We start from the raw sequence: 25,392 nt of genomic DNA on the forward strand, positions 1-25,392 counted from the left end.
AACTGCCAAGCCCATAGACAGTGCATTCTGATCGGGTCTGAGTATGGCATTTTCCATGACGTGTACAGAGATGAGCTCTGATTGCACAGATGTTCACGTTTGCTGTTCCTTCAGATTGTGAACTGAAATACTGCACTCCTTCACCAGACAGAAGAACCACCTTCTGCCTATGAATGTATGAAGCTTATATTGAGTGAAGTGGAAACTACATCCACAAAAACAGGGACAGAGTTTGGCTGTGAACGTTGTCTGTATTTTATCAGCCACTGTTTGACATTCAGCCATTTCCGGCATAGGACGAGGCATTCAGTTCCTCTAGCTGCACAACAAAGCATATTAGGAGGAAAACGGAAGCAGCCAGGCAATAATCCACTCATGAGTGTCTTCCAGCTGACGGTTAACACAACTGATTTTCTCATGGTTTCTTTGGGTGAATCAGCTGAGGAAACAGGAGAGAACGTGCATCAAAAGATGTAGCCCAATGTGACCATCTCCAATATTGTCTTCTCTTACTAAATGCCACTTGATTTTGGATACCTAGGACTCAGAAACAGAGCAGAAAACACTATCTACCATCTTGTGACAATATTATCAAGTGTGATAGGTGATTATCAAGCATGACAATCAAGACATTCAGATCATATGACTTGTAGGTGCATGGGTGTGAATTCCCAATCCCTTAGAAGTCTGCAGTTTTGTCCTGAGCTGGGGCGGGCTCTTAACAGAAACAGTTGAGCATACCGGAGGTCTAAGTCCTTAGTTTTGTACTGTTTTTCTGTAATTTCATGGCTTGGTAATCTATCCTGAATGACAATAGACATTTATTTGCAGTATGTTGTAGATTCCCAGGTTTTAGTTGAGTACATGTGTAAGTCCTTCTTACAATATGAATGTGCCACTTACAATTGATTTTGCTTAAATTTTATTTGAAAATTAAAACAAAATATATTATCAGAAACTAATAGAACAGTGTTTTCCACTTCAAAAGGCTCCATGTTTCCTATGAAATTTAGTAGACAAGACAAAATGCAAATGGTTTCCAGAAAAATGGAAAACACTTTTTCTCCCTGGAAGGATGTGCACATTTCTGAGGAAACTTGGGCAATGTTAGCTTTTGTGCAATCTTTCCTGACCCATCCAAAATGCAATAAACCATTTGGATCAAATGCTCCATTTCAGTTGAGATTTCTTCCTGGTAGACACCACTATTCTCTAAAAGCCTGGCCACCACACAGTCTGTTTTAGCATGACTTTTTGTGCTTTATCCAGAAGTTTTAAAGCAAAATGAACCTAACTCATTCTCTTTCTCTGTGCAGTCAACATAGGAAAATTTGGCACTGCTTAAAAAGACTGAGAGACTGAGTGGGGTAACTTCCTGCTTCCTCCTGGCAAAGTAATCTAATTGCAGGTTGTGGCTCTCTGCTTTTTTATTTTTTATTTTTCTATGTTTGTCAGTCTTGGGCAAAACTAGGGCCTGGCCTTTGCTTAGGATATCACTAAACAGAACTGCTGGGAGAGGTGGCACAAACATGAAGTGATTGTCTTAGCAATTGTCTCTTGGTTAGAGATATTTTGCCTGTTTCAGCTCAGCCACGAGATTGGTCAGGGTTGGAGGGTGACACTACGAATGAGGACGTCTGGCAGCAACTTTTGTCTTCCCTTTTGTCTTCCCATGGCCCTTTCTTCGGGGACAGCTATGAACTTTATTAAGCTGTTCATCACAGGTGGAATTCCACAACCTAAGTATAAATCACTTAAATACATGTTGTGGGATTACACATTAATTTAAGAAAGAGAAAGGAATAAGACTTATTTTCTCCCCTCCCCATTTCAAAAGATATGATGCCTTTTTTGGATTTCCTGGGAAGACTTTTTTCTTTGCTTGGACCCCTAGTGTCCTAGGGTGGTTTTGGGGGTCTGGATGTCTTTAGTATTAAAAAGGTTTCCCCCCGCTTCAGGCTTCTTGGGAACTGAGAGACATTTTCTCATGGATTTTTGTCATGACACTTGACAACACTTTTTTTTAAAAGAAAAAAAAAAAAAAAAGGCCATGCGTTCCTTGGCTTCACCCATGATGGCTAGCTGCCATGTTTGTTTGTTGGCCTGAAAAGCTGCTTCTTGAAGGACATAAGATTAGAAATCCCCTTTCTGTCAGGCTTTCTCTGGGAAGTTCTTTCTCAGCTAAACTCTGCAGAGTAATTGAAAATTGAATTGTCTGAGGTCCACCCTTTTAAATGCAATTCACCCATTGTCTTGTCTTGGGAAATAAGTGTCATTCCCCTAATATCTCTTCTCTTAGTTGTATACACACACTGTATAATTTTTTTTCTAGTATAGCTGGCCTAACCCTCCTACCTACATATACTCATCTTCCTCCAGTTCTCAGCAAGCTTTTTACAGTTCTGTAAGCGGCAAATTAAAGCAAATACTAGGGTTTTCCCAACAATGGTGTGCCAAGTTTTTTAGGCCCTAATTCCCCCATGCTACGCAGTTGTTAATTGAGAAAGATCAGTAGCAGACATCTCTCTATGGGAGATTCAATACTCACGTCTCGTCATAGCAGCACATATGATCTTTGTGAGCTGGTTCATGGACTCTCTCCATTTCCAATATTTGGCAGTTCCCAAGCAGTTGCTGGGCTGGGAAGAACTAGAACTGATTATCAACCTCAAGGGTTTAAGCAAATATGCCTGCAACATCTATTTGTGGAAAGAAAAACTCTTTGCATTTTTACAGCACCAGGTCCTGGGAACAAATACAGATTTGAGAGATCTATACCACTGTGGCCCCCTGCATCATAGACACAAAATATTTCTGTGGTTTGTGTTAGGCAGAAATACTAAATCTATGGCTATTGTGTACTACTGTTACCAAACTCGTAGTACAAGCTTACTGTAACTGCATGGTAGAGAGAATCAAAGTGAGAGTCTGAAGGAAAGTCCTTGTTGTCAAGCTCTGGGAGAGGAATAGCAGGCTGCGCTGGCCCTGCAGATGTTGAAGACAAGGAAATGGAAAAAGTCTGACAAAACAGACTTTTCTAGATAAAAAACTGACCCATCAAATCTACCCCATTGGACTAGATTAACGTAAAAATGAAGTTTGATTATTCTGCAACCAAGGATGCCTACTATGTCTGCCAAGATCAGATTCTGGCCCAGAGTTTCCACCTATGACTTAATGGAATCTTCAGCTATGCAGAGGTGACACAGGCCAGTAATGTATTGGAAGAACAGAGAAGACATCATAAAATGATAAAGATTCAAGGAATTGTAGAGTAAGCTTTGGGATAAATTGTTTCCCAGTTTTGCTTCAGCTCTTCAGGTATACTAGTCTATCAGCAGCTGTTCTCACATCCTCTCCTGTGACTATTCTTTTGATGCTTTCAGACTCTTTGTGACATTGCCAAAGTAGCTGGTACACATTACTGTGAAACATATCCCTATCAACTCCTGCACAGACCAAATGCCCATGTCCTTACAGGAGGAATTGGCTTTGCTCTATTTGTCTGAGTGGAATTTGGCTCCTTGGGGTTCCTTAATGTGAATGCAATTGTAGTTTGTGCTTATTTTATTTTCCCTTTGTTTTGCCAGTGATGTAGAATATAAATGGGAATGAGGTCTGTGGTAGTAACCAACTGAAAGTTAGGAACAAAGACAAAATCGTTATTTTTCTAAATTGTAGTCATATTTTTCTGTCTTACTTTTAAAAGAAGTCTTTGAGAGCTGGTTAACTTCTATTTTGTTACTTGCCTCTAAGTTTCAAATAACCAAGTGAATCAAATAATTTAAAATAAGAATACAATCTTTCCATGTCTTCCTAAATGAAAAGAGAGGAAAAAAAAAAAAAAGAGTGATGGCCTGAGGGAGTGAGCTTCTAAAACAAGATGATGATTTGTGACACAACCTTTCCTAAGCGTATTTAGTTCTGTTGCTGTTAATAGCACCAAATTGTTAAAATGGGCTTAAGGGCGTAGCCCGTTGGTAGTACAGAAGTAACAGTAAGCAAATAATTAAAGTGCAAAACTTTCTTAGGGGAATGGAAACATTGTAAGATACAGATGTAAGTCATTCTTCCTAAGTGCAATAACCCTTGTTTGAAAACGTAATTTGCACTTTAAATACATCAATCTTCTCCAATAAAACAAGAATATGCTTTGATATTGATCGTCTAATCAATTCCGTAGGCTTTCCTGATAGAAACCAAATGAAACCAGGCAAAGAAATCTTCATTAGCATCTGGGGCTGGGAGGTAAGAAAAATAGTCTACAAAATGGGGAAAAAATTGAAAAGGTCAGTGAGGGTATCAATAGGTAGATTCTCTCTCCATTGGAAATTTTTGAGCTGTCAAACATATGGACAGTAGGATCAACATTTGCTCTTTGGAACTGTGACCATAAACTCTGGAAAGCTGGCTTGTGCAGAGTGTTTAACCTTGTACGACAGCCTGTAGGAGGGGAGGCCTGAACAAATTAGCGTCATCTGACTTGCAGGTCTTTATTTCTTCACAACAGTCATTTCTGTCGAAATAATTATTTGAGGTCTTTCAACTCTTGGGCATGCATAGGTCTTTTCGCCTAAGTTTGTTATAAACTTTTCAGGATACTCCTTATAACCACGGTCAGGAATTTATCATCAAACTCAGTAACTGCAAGATAAAATTGCACAAAATGGCTATTTTTCACATTGACCTTGATCCTGTTTTCTCTCTCAGTTAGTTTTGTTTGCCTGTTGTTGTCTGTTTTTCATTATTCATGTTGAAATGACAAAAGAAGGAACAGCTATTGACGTTCTCTTATGTGGAGTAAGAGGTTGCAGGGGATGGAGGAGGCAGGAGGGAGGCAACAGTGCTGTGAAATGCAGCAAGCTGAAGAAAAGCTACTTTGATACAGTGCATAATAAACTTGTGGTTCCTGCTATACATTTTGGAGGCCCTAAATTTAGTAGGATTCCATTTCTGAGACTAATCAGTGTTCACTATTACAAAAGCAGGGATAAAAGAAAATCATGTGTGTACAAAGTCAGGGCACAAGCCAAATGTTTTTTGGGACAGCATAAGTAGGAATGGCTCCATCTCAACATTTTTTCAGTGCTTGTCTCCTCTGGAATATCTTGCACCTTCCTCTGAAGTGCTTGTGTTTGGTCATGACGTGATCCTGCCAGATAGATCACTGGTCCAGTCTGGGTTCCTGTAACTGTGTGTTTACATGAACCACTGTGTCGCGTTTGGTTTTGGTTTAAATGATTTGGAACAAAGCTTTCCTTTTGGTTTTAGGATTGAAGATTATGAATAAATTAATTTGTTCTGTCTGCTTAACCTAATCAGTTGGACTGCCTGTGACTAGGCAGTTTGGAAAGCAGAGAAATACTCATGCTGTTACCTACCCCCTGGACAAGAGCCCCTTTTAGACTCATAACTTAATATTAGACCAATTTATCGAGGGAAGGAGAGGATTCTGGATCTCTCTAGCACACAGAGTTTACTACATGCACAGTCTACATCCATCCAGGAAACAATTGTGGAACCTGGAACTGTCCTAAGCAAACCAGGAGATCTGGTCATATTAAACTCTAATACTTAAAATTTTCCAGTGTAACTTAATTCCGCTTGTACTTGCCAGAAGTTTCAATTATTGGTTGATTATTTTCATGTATTTATTCTGCAGTGCTCTTGACCATATTAAAGAGTAATTTAAAAAGACATGAATATGAAAGAGCAGAGGATTATAAACCAAGGTACTATTTGTTCAAAAATTGCACCATGTGTCCAGGGAATTCAAGCCATTTTACAGCCATTAGTGAGTTCTGCCTGACAACAAACTGATTGGGTGGGTAGTAATTAATCTAAAGAACTACTACAGTGGTTAGGTGCAGTGTGAAAATAAATGGCCTTTTATGCTGTGGCAAGGGCAGATGAATAAACTCAGTTTTTATATGTGCAGAATAACTTCTAAAATACCTCTGCTTGGTAGCCAGTGTGAGGTCAAAATCAGGTTTCCCATCTGCTAGTGCTTGGTCAAAGAAGTATAGGGAGTTAATTTAGCTCAAAGATGTCTGGGTAAATCTATAGGAAGGAAGTTTGCAGACAGGAAGGAGGGGTGTGGATGGGAAAGGCTTGCCCCGTGCTGGGCTGCATTGAATACAGTCTGAAATCACAGTGCATGGATAAGAGAGAATTTAGAAATTAATGTCCAATCTTGAGAATTAAATTCTCTATCAAGTGACCTTAAAGTCTGGCAGCTGTTTCGGAGCTGATAAGGAGGGGACCAGCTGAAACATTCCCATGGAACGATCTCGTCCCTGGCTGGCATTGGAGCGAGTTACAGAGCATGAATCAGAATCTAATTCTGTCAACCAGTGATGGGGCCTGAGAGGCACTGGCCTATGCGTTAACTGAACAATATGCTATGTTGAGTTATGGGAATTGCAGAGTCCCCTTTTCTTTTCCTTTTTTTTTTTTCCTTCAGCCTGTTTTTCCCACACTGCCTCCTGTCCTTCTCATTCCAAAGCATGCAATGCATAAATACATATGTGCATTAGCTCATGTGTATAGTATATCAAAGTGCATTTTAAAATGACTTAGCATAACAGTGTTATCATACAAAGTAGAAGCAGCCCAATACCGCATAACATATTGACTGTGTTTTTGACAGTCAGGCTCCAAGTATAACAATCATATGTCTTGTTTTATGGGTGGGCAACTCTTAAAAAGCTCAGCTTGCAAAGTGGGTGAGTTAAAAGTGAATCTCCTCCCTCCTCCCCTTTCCCCTTAATTTTTCAATCTACTCAGGTTTGGTGTCATCACGCAATCCAGCCTTTTATCATGTGTGACAAAGCAAACATCAGTGTGGTGACAGTGAGTAAAAATGCTGTGGGAGAGATCATTTGGTTTACTTTAACTTCACAGAAACTAAACTGTATGAAATTGAAAATGTTCAATTTACTCTGCCTGAAGCCGAATGCCAGAGACACGTTAAAACATCTGTTTGCATTTACAATGTGATTGACTTTGCCAATGATAAAATGGATTTTAATATGATAATTTGAATGCCCAAAGAGGTGATATTAAATAGTTTGCTATTTTTGCCCCAGGTCACTAATCATTTGAGTCCTAATCCGAAGCTCCCTGAAGTCAAAGGGTATCAACTTGCTGTCAGGCTTTGGGTGAGGTACATATCTTCCTTGGGGCTGTATAAATGTGCTTGAACACATTGTGTTAACACAGCAGTTCTGATGGTTAAGGATTCGTGTTAAACTGAATTTCTGGGGAAGTTTCAGCACTATTTTCTTACTCTGTTTTAAATGAATCAAAATGCACAAAGTAAAAGCTACGGTGTTATATTATTTTAGATGAAATAGTAAATCGAGGAAAATGTAATTGAAATTTAATTTTAGCTTGCTTCGAAGTTGTGTGAGGTTCAGTACTGTGTTTCAGAATATCAATAGACTTGTTTGACATCAAATCCGTACTCATACTTTGATGGATTCTGCTGTTCAAAAATTATTGTACCGCTGCTACATATAATTGAAGTTCTCAAAATGTACAAGGACTTAATTTAAGAGTTGCTATTTATTGCTTATTGCTTAAATAGTTGCTATTTAGCTTATGTTTTTAAAATTGCTGATTGCTTGATAGCAGCAGTTGGACCCTCAGATCACTGTGTGATGTAGCCATCTTTCAATTGAAAACTCTTTGGGACAGATCATATCCATGTTTTCACCAAAGAAGGGGTACAGTTTTATGTTCTTGCACAGATCTCTAGATGTAGCCTTTGGTCTGTGCTCTGGGCACATACTCTTGTATAGCTCTGCTAGTTACAGGACTGCTAATGAAGTTTCTGAGGGCTCTATGCTATACATACATAGCCTTTGATGTGGTATTGCTTTGCAGCTTCTCAATGGGAACCCCTAATTTGGGTATTTCTTCTACCTAGCTACATATTTTATCAGATTTTATAGGAACAGTCTGTCTGAGCCCTGTATTAAATACAATAGAATTTGAGCAAAAAGTTCAAAACTTACTGGGGAGAAGGAAAGCTCAGAGCCAATTATCTAAGCCCCATTCCTTTAGAAACCAGACTGAAAATCCCATTGTAAAGGCCTTCCCTCAAATAAACTTGCTTCAACCTGTTCTCTTCTGCCTGAAAGGTGAATGAATTGTATCACATCTCATGCCTAGTTCTGAAGGCATTTTGGATTAACAGTGAATCATCGTGCTATAATGGAAATGTATGGCTTAACATTATGTTCCTGAGTCAGGCTTTTGGACAGCAGTATCTTGTATGGATGCTGTTCTGTAATGGGAACCTAATTGCTGCCCCAATAGTAATAATAAATCCTCAGCCCATAATGAGTGTGCCAAGCTGATTTTGTGGAAGGAAGACTTTTCAGATGCTTCCAGTAGGCAGCTTCTTATGTAATCATTTCTCTTTACCTGAGATTTTGCCTGGTCCAATTATCTCCAGTTAGCAGAGCTTTCTGCTCGCAGATAACGCTTGGAGGTGAGTCCCTTCTAGGTGACTTCAGTGACAAACAATCGGATAACATCACTTGTCTTCAGGGGAGACAGTGTGGTTCGCTCATCTCACTTCTCATCTTCCCACTTTGCATGCTCTGTGATCTGGAAATCACTTCCCAACTTTCTTTCCTTTGATCGGCCCTCTCCATGCATGCTGTAAGCTTTTATTTGCTGGACTACTTAGCATACGCCAGCCCAGTGTCTTTTGCAGCAGCGCCCTGATCTTGGATGCATCTCAAAGTGCTGCCAGAGCAGAAACAGTGAAAAATAGGAATTCATGCATATATATCCTTAGCTAAAATGGGCCTTCAGCAGTCTTGTCAGTGAGCCATGATTCCCTCAGGGCTTTGCTTTCAGAGTTTGTATTACCAGTTTGTGTACCAATAGCTATATCAGTTCTAGAAGTAAAGAAGCTGGGCATTTCTAAAATAGGCTTTAATTCTTTTTATCTTCTTAACTATTGTATACAATAATAATTGATGCCATTAGCCGCATTTTGCTCGACAGGTTTGTAACAAACCTGGGGTTAAGAACAAACACTTGCAAACACTCCCATAGACCAGTTCTCCCTACAAGAACCATCTGTAAATGTTTTTTTCCCAAAGGCTGAAATGTTTCTGATGCTACCTCCTCGGCGAAGGCCTGAAAGAACAAAGTACTGCAGGTTTTTGTTTTGGTTTTGTTTGGCTGTGCTGTGTCCACATGAAATGTGGGATTAATGAATGCTGCCGGTTTAGAGCAATAGCCTGTGTTTGTTGTTCAAAGATGATGTTATTCAAAGATTCGCAGGTTTAAAGGCCAGAGGAACAGTTGGGACTATTCAGAGTCCCAACACACAACACAGAGACTGAATTTATGATGATTTGGGACAGGGCTGTAACTTCAGCTTGAGCTAAAATGGCTGCTTGAGAAACACACCCGACCTTTGGCTGGAGACTTAGTGACTGGAGAATCTCTAGACAGCTTGTTACTCTGTAGAATACTGTGCTTTACTTTTATCTCCTTTTCATCTTTATTTTTATGTCAAAGTAAAGTTATATAGCTGATGCTGCTAACAGTTTCAATATTGTTTGCTACAAATATATTTTCTAGTATTAACTTTTATGCAATTTCTTCAGATAATTTACCAACAGAATTTATATGAATGTGAATTTGGTATGTGTTTCCTGAATAGTTTGAACTATTTAATTTTCATGAATAATTTGCAACCTCTATGCATTTTGATTTTCAAGGTACTGTCTTAATAGGTTCAAGCCCTTTATTTTATTGATGAAGAGTATCTCTGAAAAAGAAAAATGTCTTGATCTGAGTAGTTTAAGATGGTTAACTATTTGTGAGGCATATAAGCAGAAATAAAGGAACGCCTATAAAACAAGATGATGTGAAGCCAAATGAAAACAATGTGACGTCTCTCCATAGACGTCACATAACTTAATCAATTCTCTAATTGAGATGCATAAGAATGAATATTATGACATAAAATGCAGCATATTCACTGCCCTTGCTGTTTAATCAGTGTGCTGTGTGACTACTTTGCTAACCAGTGTCTCTGTTTTGAACACAGAACTGGGTTCATGTGGCAGCATCACTGCAGGCCATCTTCCAGCCCCTTCACGTGGATAAGCTTTTCTCCTAGCTGGAAGGTACTGGTGAGGCCCTTAGTCTTCCTTTAGCAGAATCAGTGCCAAGCTCTTTTTCCAATATGAATATGAACTGATTTTTACAGGAGCTGAGCTGGGGAAGCCCCGTACAATCTCCGTAGCAAAAACCACGGTAATCAGATTTTGATCAGACTAAAACTTTAAAAGGGAATGATCTGGACATAAATTGTTCTCATTTTTCCCCCCTCCCCCTTTTTTTAACATGAAGCTACCCTTCTTTATTCCTCACATAGTTTCAGAGGGAAATATCTCAGTAAGCAATTACAGGATTTTCTCCAGCATACAGGGATCTTGTAGTGTGATGTTTTTCATCTGGCATGTCTTTGTTACTTTCATCGTGGGCTGTTCTACTGAATAGAAGGCAGACATTACTCAGAATGAGAACGGAGACTGTCTGTTTTTGAGTACTAAAGCTTTATTTAAAATGCATGCTTTGCCAGTGAAGTTTGCGTGTGCCTCTTTTATGCTGCAACTCCAGCCCTTCAGATGTGCGTTACAAGGCTGTAATATTGCACAGATCCTTTGCCTTCCAACAGGCACTAACATTACATTTTTTACTAACTACGCCATGAACAAGTGAAGGAGAGAAAAAAGGGAGACACAACTGAAACAACTTACCTGCTGCTCTTATAGTGCATAAAATTCATGTTTCTGCCAAATGTTTGGCAGAAAATGAGAGGTACATACTTTTTTTTTTCTCTTAAGTGATTCTTCTTGTTCAAGTGGGAAGATATAAACAGAGAAGCTGTAGCTATATAAACCCTGAAATGCTTTGAAAGCACTTCCACACTTGTTGACCTGGAGGGGGGCTAGCTTTAGCAGCAGAGTTGTGTTTGCTTGGACCGCAGCAAGGAGCCTGGGAGGTGACTTGGGTTGGGACCCGAACACCTACAGATGGGCAATCTGAAATGGTTCCCTCGGTCCGGTCACCAGGGTGCAGTCACACCTGGTGTCTTTCTTTCTACTCTGAATGGCACGAAGATGTGTTGTTCAGAAGATAACTGTCCTCATAAAGAGAAGGTTGTGATGGAGTAAAATTGATTTTTGGTGCTAATTTCAGTGTTCAGTCGGGCAAGATAAAATAACCTGGAAATGGAGAGGCATTATGTGCAAAGACTAAGTAATGAGACTCAAAGAGAAATCACAAATAAGTAGCTTTTGAGTCTGATTGTTAGTCATTCTGAGAACATGCTGAACTGTTCTATAGCATAAAGGTAGGAGAAAATGCAAACAGACCAATTTTTTCTTTGTATTGATGGAGTGGCATGAAGGTGTGCATGCTTGACTTTCTGTGAGTGCATAATGTTAAGAACCTGGGATGAAATCCTCACTCCAGAAGCAAAACTCCCAATTATCTTACTCAAATGTCTACTTTCACCAAGCCGTAATATATTACTTGAATAGGGCTCAGAATTGTTAGAAAAGAAAAAAAAATAGTGAACACGGTTGTTTAGAGTGATTTAAAGTGCCAAGATAGCCAGAGTTAAGAAGAAAATATGTGGATGTAGCTGTTATCGCTGTTCTCTCTTTCTCTTTTTTTCATTTAAATGGTTATTTGATGAAATTTTAAACTAGAGCACAATTACAGCTGCTACTGGAGCTTGTTTAAATTGAACTTGTTCACACCGATCTTCACTTTTATTTCTTAGGAAGCAGTTCCTTTGCATCCAATATTCATGTGCAGCTAGAAAAAATGCAAATCCTAAGAGGGTGTGTACAGCATAGTCAAAAAAATTTGGCACTTGTCATTTAGCATCAAGCCATGATGCTAAGCCAAATGCATGAAGGGGAAGCTCTCCCTGTCCCAAGATGGGGTGCAGCACAGACACAGGGGGATATGAACTTCTCCAGCTGCCTTCCACTTGTGCTTCACAGCTGATCTGAAAGAACAGCATTATGTTAGTAATAGTGATGAGAATAGTAATGGTGGTGGTCAGTACTTCAATTCTCTATTTAGTGCTTTGACTATTTCCTCAGGGCATCAAACAATGCAATGGATGATGCTTGTGAAGGGTGTATTTTTTTTAATGTACTATGTTGAGACCACAGGCTTGCTTAAGTCACTGAATGATGTCGTATTTTTAGTGAGCTAGTAGTTGGGCTCTGCATGAAGCTGTAGCTGGTAATTGCTTTCATTGACTTCATTCTTATTTGAAGCTCTTTGAAGATGACCCCCTCTAAACGAAACAAAACAAAACAAAAAACCTCACCCCCTTCTTGTCTTTGGTCTATTTGTGTAGTGTCAAATCCTGAAATCTTTTAAGGTGCTAGCTTCTATGTGTTTAGTGACATTAACAGCGAGTGAATTTTTGGATACTTCATTCTAGCCCGGGAATTTGGATCAATTTCAGCATTTTAGAAGGCTGTAGTCATATTTATACATTTGAGCTGTCCATACCCTTTCCAGGATACCTGGGTTCAACCAGTGTTTTGGCCTGCTCTTGATCTCAGATAAATCACTTCATCTCTGTGTCATACGGAGGTGACGAACCTAATCTTTTTCATAAAAGGCTCTGAGAGCTTTCATAAAAAACAAACAAACAAAAAAACGCCATCTAGGAGATAGGCTTTCAATTTGCACAAGATAACACTTAAGGCTGAATTCACTGGGGAGAGGACACGTCTAATTCTTGCGGAGGCCAGCAGAGCAGGCAATGTCCAATAAAATCACAAGCTTACAGACCTGGATTTAGCTCAGGCTATAGTGATTCACAGTTTAAGGTTCCTGGCTCAGTTCATGGTGTTAGCCATGGTGATAGACATCATGCTGTTTAATAATACTACAGATGAGCTTGCTTTTGCTTGGCAAAATACAGTGCCTTGCAGACAATTTCATGTGCTCACCGTACAACCAATAAACAGATAAAGTGTAGGTTAAGAGTTTTTAAAATTGTATTTGAGAATGTTAGAGCATTATAGATGAAGTGTAATGCTAATAGTAAGACTCATCCTATATTCATGTGCATGCTGAGATGCAGGGAAGCATTTTGTAGGCTAAATTGAAGAATTTGACGGACTAGCAGGAAGTGATGTTTATAGGATGCAAATGGTGTGGGATGCTATCAAGTTTTATTGTGGTGCAGTAAGAATAACCACATTACTCCCAAGTGGCAGACTTGCATATGTGGAATAGGTTTTCCTATTGAAACAGCACTGAAAGCGTTATACCTTGTCATATGTGTTACATGTTTTGTCCCTGTCCTGCATTTGTTGTACCTCATGTTGCTGTTGGGAGCTTTTCTGAACTTCTCGTTTTGCTTTTTATGTATTATAGAAACATTATTACTGGCATGAGTATAGTTAGCGCAGCAGGAATTCAATTTATTTTAAGGTTTCTTTTGATAAAGACATTTATGTGCTAACTGTTCTAATCTCATATAGTTTGAATTCAGCCCCATTTCTAGCAAAAACAATGAAGCTAAATATCTCTGAACTTTATATTTTTAAACCCCATGATGTCATTTTTAGAATTGACTTGTGTGTGTCTTCATTTTAAGAGCTTCAAAAGCCTATTGATTGACTCTTCTTGTGAAGCCAACTGAGTGGGGAGTCCATGCACCACATTTACAACAGGCTCCCTTTCCCCAGTGAAGACTGTGTAATAGGGGGCTGTGTTATACGCCATGCAGTTTAGCATTAGTACAGCCTGTATAACCCACCAGGTCAGTCCTTCTTGGGATTTTAGGACTTTTTCCTCCTGTTCAGCTACACTTTTCCAGAAAGCCAGCTGTCTTCAGCCTTCTCTGTGACCCGGGACACTTCCCTGCAGAGAAAGCTTTGGAAAACCGAGTCTGTTATTTTCCAACACCAGTTTTCTTCTCTGCTAATGGAACACAGAATAACAGTGCACTGGATTTCATAAACTTGATCTTGGCTGTTGGAAAACTTTCATTTTGTTTTGGCTGAAACCTTCTCTTTCTCCAAGTAACAAATACGAGACTTGTCCTAGGATGTCTCCCTCCCATCTTAGTAAAAGCATCTTGGGTCCGTTGTTACTCAGTGGTGTAGGAGAGGGGAAAGCTGCATACCACGATTCTCTTTCCATTACAGACTTGAAGGGTGTGATTTGTTCCCTCCTTTTCTCTTGGAAACTGAAGTGTTCATCTCGGGTTTTCATTGGGAAAAGTGTCTTATAGTGAATATCTCAGAGCTGTTTCAGCATAAGTGTTCAGACTTGGATAGGTTAAAGCTTTTTGGGTTTCTTACCCATGCTGACATCACTTTGGCAATAAAAACATTTCAGCCAGCCTGTGAGCGAGTCTGCAGAGAATTCCTGCTGGAATGTTATGCTGCTCTGCTCTCTACTCGGAGACTCTTCCCAGCAAGGTGTGAATAAGGAAAAGCGTACTCTGTTTTCTTTGTAACTAGGTGTTTTGTCTTTTCTTGTATTTAAAATATGCCAGGATGGGTATTTAGCTTATGTCAGGATGTTCTACACCTCCTGGAACTAGATCATAAACAATTTTAAAAAGAATATAAAAAGGGTAGGAGTAGAAAGATAGTTAAGACTTCTTTTATCAAATGTTGTAGTTCTTGAAGTCTGTTTCCTTGATCTAGCATGTACTACTTTCACCAAAGAATCTTAATTTGGGGGAAAAACTTTACACCTAAAGGGTTAAAATACAGATAAGGAATAACAAGAAGTTAATGAATGTTTAACTGAAGGATTTTGAGGCTTAGATTTCTGAGACCTTTAAGGTCGGGAGCACTAACACAGCTTAATGTAATTCATTTCTGTAAGGTAGATGATGTATAGGCTTTAAACTCCTTACCTCTCTAATAGTTTTCTAACATTACATTCCCAATCAACACCATTTACCAGAGATTTATGGGCAATAGTTTTGAAAATAAGTTGGAAGGTGATAGACTTGGCTATTGTGGACAAGAGAAAAGAGAAATTCCAATGACTGGTGATCCATACGTAAAACATTCTGCCAATAATCCCCTTTTTATTTGTTTAAATACAGATCAGAACTTCAGTACCGCATGAATCATGGCCTCTAATAAGGACAGTTTTTTAAGCTCTGAATTAACGTCTGATAGTTAAACTTGAGTGCAAACTTTCTCAGAACATTACAAAAATGAACATGCTTTGCAAATTGGTTTTACCTATAATTTTACAGCCATGCCATCTTGCCATGTATCTAAAAGGTCTGAAAGCTTAATAGCAATGGGTCTGAACAATGTTGTGGAGATTTCAGAGAACACAAACATCTTGCAAGAATACTAATTAAGTAATCTTCTGTCCTTTTTTTTTTTTTTCTTCCTTTGACAAGATTTAATGCAAATTTGACTCTCCTTTAGTAGAATAATTTTTTATCTGTTTGGTAAGCTAAAAGAATAGATTATTCTCTTGGGGGAAAATATTTTCTGGCACCCTTTTCAAGAAGATTGGTGGTGGTGATGTGCCAGCCAGGCTCTGGCATAGTGAAATTCTTCTTAGGCTGAGCTTCCAAGGCAGTTAACTACCTGAACTTTATTATGATTGTCAAATCTGCCTGCATGCTGCTGGAAATCAACAGGAAATAGGTGTCTGACTTTGGATGTTTGTAAGAGCCTGAGGTGATTTTTTTCAGGTGCTCTATACACCTCTAGAAGACTAGCCATTTATTGGTACAAAGTGATTAGAAGCTTGTGCATCCTTCCTAAGTTGCTGAGCAATGCTGCAAAATAGGCACCATGTTTTACTCACAAGACTGCCCCATTTCCGTGGTGGGTGAAGTGATGCTTAAATAGTCTGTCAATTTGTTAAGCATGAGGGATCCATAAAAATGAAAGTTGTTATTGCGGCAGGAACTTTCCCACAGCAAAAACAAAACAGAACTGAGTTTCATCCATAAAAATATTGCAAGTGAACCACTTGTTTCCTTCTTACCTCTGCTAGCTTGTTTTATATAAGCCAGCATTTGACTTCTCCTTTATGAGGAGTTAGATGAGTAGCACAGACATGTTGATCCTTGCATCTACAGAAGAATTATATGAGCTAAACACATGTTCTGCCATTGGCACATTACTGTTATCCTGCCAAAACCCTTCCCTGTGCTTGGCTTCCGCAGCAATGAGCATGGGTGGAGGAAGGAAGGAACAGCTGGGAGGCGATTATGGTTTCCTGACGCCCTGCCCCACCCATGGCACAGGTTAGATCAGTTCTGAGTCGCAGGCAGCTGGTAGAAATCCCCCGGGAGACTGTCCATTCATCCCCTGCATTATCTCCACCCAGTACCTGGCACACGTCCTCAGCAGCAGGGTTTGCCAGTTCAACGCTCCCTCCTGGGGCGCTTCCCCTCTGTGGGATGTTGCTCAGGAGAGGGGCAGAACTCCTTTCTGTTCTTTGGCATTCAGGACAGGGTTGGTTTTTAATAGGACTTATATGCGCATAGATTTTTTTTTTTTTTTTCTGGAAGCGTGGGGGGCCTCAAATGATTTATTCTAGTTATTTGAAGGTTATATTCCTGGAACTGTTGCCAGTGAAAAGGTTGAGCTCCAAGAAGAGCAGAATGAAATTGTTAAAAGAACACTGTTTACTTCCCTGTCCTGTTGGAAAGTTCACCTTTCCCAATAAGGATGCAGTCTCGGGCATTAAATGGGGGATACAGTTTGTGCCATTCGAAATATTTGTATTACTTGCCAATCATACATGCTGCCACAATGGTGTCAGCCGGTAACAAGGCCAAGTTCATAATCAGCCTTTAACAGGCTGTAATGTCCATTTAACTGGTAACCCGGTATTTCAATACGAGCAAAGTGGTAAAATGAATTTCACAGACTAACACTGAAACATCTTGCAGCCTAGCAGAAAGCAAAATGACTTGTGGATCAAAGGGTGACCAATGCTAAATTCAGGCCTCTAAGCTGTGTTATCTGATGTGAGCCCACAAACTGAACTGTTGGCTGACACCCCTGGAAAGTAGTAGTAATAATAAACATCTGGAGGGTTTGACATATTCATGGTTGCCAGTAAATAATCCCTAGCTCCTAAGAAATTGTTAGAGAAGCAGCTTGAGATACGGAAAAGCTAAAAAGTAATTGTGGAATGGAATGATACACAATATCCTGAGAAATCAGGACCACTTGTGTGTCAGCATGAATAATGAACAGGGCTGTAGGAGAAAGGGAAATAGGCCCTGATCAGGTTGTAGCCATCAGAAGGAGGGGTCAGCCGCATGGGGAGGGAGGGCCACAGAGAAGAACAAGCAAACGGGAGCTCATCTGTCTCTGAGAGCACCTATGAATGCAGCCCTATGTTCCCAACAGGGACCAACAGCAAAATCACTGGAGTGGTCTTGTACAACCAGGAGAAGAAATGTTTGTGTTCACTTAGGATTTCATGCAAATTTGATTGAGTTCAGCAGAAATTTTCCAGGAACTACAGAGAGCCTTGAATCTGGCCTGCAGAGATTGTCTGTTTACATCTCAGCCTGCAAACATGAATCCACATGCCCAAAGGAGCACTTCACACCTTGATTTGTTTTAATTTGCATGTTTACTCCTATCCATTTCTCATACAGAGATTCCTGTTGATGAATGTCCCAATTATTGGTTTGCCGCAGCTGCTGCTTACCTTGTGTGGCTGTTTTGTCTATCGATGTATCAGGAGCATGCCAGAAGTACTGCTGTCATGCATTTAAGGCAGCGTGGACCAGTTTTCTCCTTTCCTTCCCCCCCTACAGTCACATTTCAGTCAATCGGGTCACTCGTGTAGATGAGATCTGTCTCGGTCTCTCTCATACGCACACTCACATGTTAGTCTTGTACATTATAACCTAATAACCCAGGCATTCATAACCTAATTGTGGCTGGTGGGCAGCCCTGCTGTGCAAAACTGACGGTGCTGCTTCCCTCCAGGTAAACCCTGTTGACAGGCAAAAGGTTACTGCTTGTAGAGGCAAGTTCATCGCTCCGGTACATATAGTGCTATGGATACATCATCCGATTAGTCAAATGTCTGTGGAAAGGGTTCCGTCTCTAACGTTCCAGTTGTTCCTTGCCTGCCTTTGATATTTCTGTGGTTGCACAAGGTTTGACCGTGTTAGCGTTACGCAGGCCTCTTTCATAGAGAACTCATTGTCTGCGTCCTTTCCCCAACAAAGGACTAAGGTATGGGGCTTAAACTCATGCGTGGGATGTTTTATTGCTTTAATGGGAAATGCATATTTACAGCTTTTTATTTACAGTATCAACAAACCGATAAGATACCATTTATGGAATGGAAAACCTACTGTATAAAGTACTTGGTGTTACAGGGGAGGTAGCTTAAAGGTGGAGGGCCAGTCCTTCACTTGTGTAGATCATTGTAGCCATAAAGATTTCCAGTAATGCATCCTAGATGAATACCTGTGCAAGAATGCATTAAATGTCATGGAAGAATAAAATGGCTTGATTATTTTCTGCACTCCCAGAAGCGTCAAAGAGAGATACTAAGCTATCTCCATTATTGCAAGCAGCAGTTACAATCACACGGTGCTCTGCCTATTCTTGTTTAACTTTAGTGACACATTCTGACTTTTTCCACATAGAATTTTGCTTCGTTTTCATTTTTATTTCCAATTTGATTTGACTTTTGTGTTACAATATATAATAATGGAATGGTATTGATGAAATTTAATATCCATATCTCATTTAGTATTATTTGTCTGTATCATGCTATAATTTGAAGGAACACTTAGTATATAATGTTTCCAAGGGTAATTTTTCTGAGGAAATCTCCATAATGTAAAGAGTTTTGTTTGTTCCAAATCAAGAGCACAAAACACATTTTGGAGCCCTGGAATTTCCCACAGGGCATAGGTGGTGTTTTCCAACCAGCTCTGGCAGTATGAGGAGCATGAGTATGGCAGCTCTGGCTATGAGGAACCCCTTCTGGTTGCCCAAAAAGGTCTTGGCTCATGATCAATTCTGAAGTTTATTCAAGGGCAAACGATGGGGTGATTATTATGAAATCTCATTTGGTTCATTCCCAAAAGACCAAAGTAGAAGCTAGTAAAGAGCTTGATGCTGTCTTACCCACCAGCTGTCATCTCTAATCCAGATGCTCCACATCTCTTGCCAGCTTCTTGTTGGGGGAATGGGAGGAGAGGAAAGGAGGGATTAAACATGTAATAATTTTAAAAAGAAGAAAAGGAAGGAAAATGAATTTCATTTGTGCCAATCATGATTTGATGTGAAGTGGAACATAAATATGCACCCTTGATATCCGTGTGACTCATGTATTCCTAATCGTAGGACAAACTGCGCCTGTTTTTGTGTATTAGTAGCAGTACATAATAATAATTTCCTTATAGCTTTCAGTTATGGGGATCTTTCCATTTCACTGTATTTTGAGGAATTTGTGCACATAGATAAATGCATGCCTCCCATAACTCCATTAACTGAACACAGATTAATGAATTTATCCTCACAATATTTCTCTTGGGTAGTAAAATATTATCTCCACTTTATGGATGAAAAACAAGAGACACATGTATTTTAAGGGCCTCAGACACGGCCTATAGGCATTAGTGGGAGTCTGTTCCTTGGTTTCAGTGGTCAGGGATCATGTCTTTAATGACTTTCCCAAGGGACCTGCCATGATTACCCAGTCAAACTGATGAGCCACTCTGATTTTTATTTTATTCCAAACACCAAATGATATCCCAGTACTTAGCTTTATAAGCACATCAAAAGGTACATTTTAAACTCACAGGTTAACTCCTACTGCATTTACAAACAACAGAAGCAAAGAGCAGGATGATAGCATGGGCTGTTCTCTTTCAATTTTTTTGTAGTTATTATATAGTGCCAAAGAAAAATGCTGAAATACTTTAAAAACAACTAATTTTGTTATGGCTGTCCTAAAAGCTATGGATGTCTGAGGACAACTCATAGTTAAGTTAAAAAAAAATATATATATATAGTTCTATTCTGTCTTTTTCTTCTGAATACAGTGAACCTCATGATAGTTTTGAAAAAGTAAATACTTGGTCAAGGCATGTATGTGAACCTTATGCAAGAAGATTTTTTTTCCCCCTTCCAGCACTGGAAACCTAAATTACTTTATGAAGTGTGCTGCTGGTGCTGCTTGCATTCAAGTCCATAACAGAAGTCTAAAATAGGTTCCTTGATGAGAGTTCAGGCAGTCTTAATTTCTCCCTATATTGGTGAGTTTTACTGTGTTTAGTTCATTGTCAGGAAAGAATCATAATGCAAACATCAAATGATGTTATTCATGTTATATTCTTGAACATACCTTTAGAATTAAAGCTAGATTTGGAACAATTAAAAAAGCTTGACAAAAGCTTCATCAAGATTGATAGGCTTGACAAAAACATTCTTTATCTGTTCCAGTGTATTATGCCTACAGTGTTTGTTTACGTAACCATGACATAAAACCACATTTCTGTGCAACTTTTTGCATGAATTTCAATCTTCCATTTGTACCTATTCATTTAAAAAAAAAAAAAAAAAGAACAAATTCCTCTTTTGCATTGTGACTTTGTAGCATGTGTTTAATATTAAGGACTTGACCAAAGAGAAAGAATTGTGTACATCTGCTTGATAAGAAATGGGGTAGGAGATCACTTTTAAAATGCTGACCTCACAGCATCTAAGCCATACATTTCAGAAGAGTGATGTAACTGCTTAAGAGTGGGCTGGAATGAAGTAATAGTGACTAAGTGGCATTGTCAGCATTAACCAGTTTTCTTCTTTCACATTGTAGATGCCTGGGAAGTGGTGTAAATGTGGTTCTGACTGTGACTAATGGTCACTGTCTCTATGGGGTGCAAAATGAAGTGCTATACAGCTTTTGTAGAGTTGCAGCGTGATCTCTTGGCAAAGACCATGAAGGAAGTCCATTCAGAGAAAAAAGATGCAAAGAAATGCCTAAGATGTCTTAATTAAGAATTTAAGTTAGCGACTTCCCTTTAGAAGATGACTATCCCATATTTATTTCTCCATTGCTAACAAGTACTATTCTTTATTCACAGTGTAGAGATGTACTCTCTCCTTGGGAAAGTGGCAGGAAATACTCAGATGTCACTGAGGACAGTTGTCCTGTGCCCTCCCAGCAGGAGGAGGGGACACCTGCTGCAAAGCACTTCTGTAACTATTTTTTTCCAGAGAATGACAGAGTATTTGATTTGTCAGCCCTCTGTTGATGTGTTGATTGAAAGGAAAGTAGCTCTTTGTGGATACAATGCTGGATGTGGTTGTTGGTTGGGCACTGAGTTCTTTGGTAATCTTCGCTGGGTTATTCCTCTCTGTTTTTTGTGTACCTATCTATATTTTCTCTTCTCTTACCTCTTGCATGTCTTGTCCTCTTAGACAAGCTTGCTTAAGAAGAAAGCAGTCCCTTTCATCTCTTTATAAAATATGAAGTTCAGTGAGACTTCAATTGTGGGTGAAGCATTCAGGTGTTTGTGAAAACCAAATGATATGTGAGAGTAACAATTGATCCATCTGTATGAAGTTTCCATGTAATTTGAGAGGTCAGTCTTTGAAATTATGCTTTCAAAAGTGCATTTGTCATTCTGAATTTCTAATAGAAAACATTTTATAGAAAGCAAGACCTGTTCTTTGGGAATGTCACGTAACGGGCTGTTTTCGTCTGTTGCCACTTTCATACCATTAACCTTATGCCTTCTGATAAGAGTTTACAGACTTATTTTTCCCTTTGATATCACATCATTTTTTGCCCTCCCCAGAACATGGCAGGCACTTGAATAATTTCCACAATAGGCCTAAAAAACAAATACAGTATGCTAATTTGAGGAGTACTAGTAACGATACTGCTCACCTCATATCACACTCTTGCATATATTGCAAGCATTGAGATTTTAGCACATTGCATTAGAACATTATGTTCCTATGTTTCCTACCACAGCCACCTCACAGAGCTTTTATGTCTCATGGGGGAAGAGGAGAGAAAGAAAAAAAAAAACAGAGGAAACCTCTGAAAGCTGTGATCCTGTTTGCAGTTGCCCAGATTTGCAGAGGCATATGGGAACATACATTGACTACACTGGAACTGAATGTCCTTGTGACTCTGTCCTGAGGGTGCTGTGGTCAGATTCTTGTTCACGTTGCAAATCAGGGAATAAAGGACAAAATACTGGATTTTGTCTTAACACTTTTAAAAGGAATAAGATTTTAATAATATGTGCTATTGGCGTAATCCTTCCAAAATGGACAATGATTTATATATTTCATGTGAGGACAGGATTCCTTAGGGGATGACTCATTGTTTTAGCCTGGAATAATTCCAGTGGGAACCTTTTTCAGAACTGGTTGATATATACCTTACATGGTCTTAGTTTGGGATTTAATTTTTTTCCTCTTTCGCTTTGTCTGATAATGTGTGCTTTGCCTATTAAAACTGAACTGTCTCTTTCCCTTCCGAGTTAAATCTAGTTCATATTTACCAAGACCTTATATGGAGAAGGGAGTGTGTGTGTATATATATATATATATATAAATATATGTATACATATATATTTATGCATGTATATATACATATACAAGGGAGAAAAAAGAACTGGATCTGTTGCGAAGGGAGAGTTTATTCATCAGTAAAGTAGTGAATTGTGCATTGAACACATCTTTTCACGTTTGTTTGAACCCAAAGACGATAATTGCCAGCATAACTGCTTCCTTTTATAGAACCGTTTCAGTAGTGTAGATTGTGAGGCTGTGTCGATTCAGTGGTCTTGGTTGTACGTTTTGTCCCCTTTTTAAACTGGTATCTCCACTGTCATGGGTCGGTGCATTCAAGAGACGTCTGTAGCACGGATGATAAAAATGAAATGGGAAGTGTAGTCCAATAAAGTGTTCCAGTAAAAGATCTTCTACATCAGGGATTTAAGGCCATCTCCCATTAGTTAACCTTTATGTAGATGGATGAAATTCCCATTTTACAGCCACCAGGGACCTGATGGTGTAACCTGAGGCATAAGAAGGCATTATTTGTACGTGCTGTTGCTCAGTCATCCACCCATTTGGCAGTGGGTCCCACTTTTTTTCCTTAAAATCTTTGCTCCTCCTCCTTTTGCTAATGATACAGTGCTAGAAGCTCTTCTAGTTCTTAACATGCCTTGCCAGTTTTGACTCAAGCTGAGCTTGGACTTTCCTAACCCCATCCTTACATGCCCAAGCAATGTTTCTGCATTTCTCCTTTGTAGCCTACACCTGTTTCTCCCTGTTGTGTATGCCTTTTTGCACCAGAATTCTGTCATAATTTCCAGGTTTAGCTGTGATGGTCTACTGATATGTCTACTTGTTTCCCAAAGCATGGGGTGGAGCTCTCTTGTGCTGAGAACTTGTCCTTAAAGAGTCCTTACTGTTCAGAGCTGTTGCCCACAGGATGCCACCTACCAGCTACCCACATCTGCTCTCCTAAAATTCAGGGTCTATAGTCTGCTTCTGGCCCTCCTCATGTTCCTTGGTATCTTGAACTCTGCTATATACTAAAACATACTCAAAGTATTTATTTTCAATATGGGCCATAATTGTTAAAGTTCAATGAAAGCATTTTAAATATCAGTTGCAGATGTCAAGTTTTGAATATGGAGATCTTCCTATGCTTCATGGAAAACAGTGATTGAAGAAAAGAAATTTCAAGACTCTATCACAAAAGAAACAAAGAAAACACTGGTGCAGTCAACCAGACATAACTATAAAAAGATTTCCAGTCTTGGGGGTCAAAATCCCAAGACAACAGGTTACGAGATTTCAGGTTAAATGATTCAGGTTTAGAAGATTTCATCATCATCGGATTTGTACGAGAACCCTAACCCTGATTTGGTCATGAAACAAAACCCCAAACCACCAACTAAACCTAATTTAGATCTGAATATAAATGCCCACTTCCTGTTCCTCATTTCCAATCAAAACAGGCTTGGGTTTTGGTTAGTTTGAGTTCTGTGTGAAATCTCTTGTTGGTTATTGTTAACTGTTTCTCCCATCCCTATCTGTGATACCAAAAAGGGGAAGAAAAAAAAAAGCACTCTTCACATACTACATTAACCAAAACCATTGTCAACAAATGAAAGTATGGCAAAATAGTGGTGGTTTCCTTCCACTTGTTTTTATAGTTATTAATTATATTTGGTTTTGGTCCTAAAATGAGATGTAAATACTTCATAAATCAGGTGAATTTGTTGTTTTCGTAACTACATTTTATTGGATAAATGACCAAGTATATTTAAGTGGGGGCAGTGTCTACCTAAATATTTTATGTGGTTGTGCTAGCAGTTTGTTACAGATGTGTTTGTTAAATCTGGCACACAGATAAGGACTAAAAAGTCATTCTTCCTTCCAGGTACCATGATTTAAAAAGCGAGTCTTGGATCAACAAGTGCACATCAAACTTAAGGTTTAGTCTTGAGCAAGGCCGGGTGCACAAAAATCCCAATGACTTAGTTTAAATGAGTGGGAGAACATGACATGGAATTAGATTTATCTATCTTGTTCAGATTTGTTTCTCCTGAGACCATCATGGAAATCTCTGCTCTTTGATTATATTGATAAAAACAAATCTAAAGTTTTTCTTTTCTTTTTGAACTTCAGACTAAATTAAGCTGCTCAAAGGAGCTGCAGAAAAAGTAACCCAACTGGGAATCTGTCTCCACTCTTATTGCTGCCAAACACCTTTTTCTGACATTTCTACAGATTGTTAATTTAAAAGTTTCATTAAAGGTACTTAGTCCTCTGTATAGAAATGATATTTCTGTTGTCAAAAAGTCCGATTGATCGTGTTCATACCTGATGCCTAGTCTCAAATGAGCACCTGTAATGAATTTCTTCAACAGTGAAGATAATTTCAAAGATCAGCCTGTGCTATAACATTCAGCTAAAATGATTCTTCAAATGGACCAGCTTGTCACTTGAACCATACAGGATGAAAAACAAAAGGAGAAATACTCTGTCTTTAGAGCCAAAATGATTGCTAGGTAGTTGTGCTTTTTCTTTCCTTTGTTTGTGTTCCTACAAATATAAACATTTGTAATCTGCTCTAGATTTACCAGCTGAATAATTTTGTTTCTTTTAGCTTGGTCTGTCTTGTGTAAAGATTGTTTATAGGTTAAATGCGTGAATCCAAAGGCATTTATTCCTTTATTATGGTGATCCCCACCAATAGAATAAAATGAATGCTCTAGAAGCAATCAGCTCCCAAGGCTGATATCCCTGGAGGATCCAAAAGGTAGGAAGATATGCTTCTACTTATTTGCACAAATTACGTTGA

General features: G+C 39.0%; 1 protein-coding gene across 6 annotated transcripts in view; it reads left to right on the forward strand.

The window, feature by feature from the left end:
- Nucleotides 1-25,392, forward strand: part of LOC310896546 (uncharacterized protein) — a 282,713-nt gene that overhangs the window by 167,207 nt on the left and 90,114 nt on the right. The window contains exon 1 of one of the 6 annotated variants that reach the window (XR_014581587.1): nucleotides 18,181-18,272. The exons of the other annotated variants lie outside the window; for them this stretch is intronic. The gene's annotated coding sequence lies outside the window, so the exon portion shown is untranslated. Of the gene's footprint in view, nucleotides 1-18,180; nucleotides 18,273-25,392 lie in introns of those variants that run through there. 6 annotated transcript variants of the gene reach the window in all.

The sequence above is a fragment of the Anser anser genome, assembly GCF_964211835.1.
Source record: "Anser anser genome assembly, chromosome: 3".
NCBI lineage: Eukaryota > Metazoa > Chordata > Aves > Anseriformes > Anatidae > Anser > Anser anser.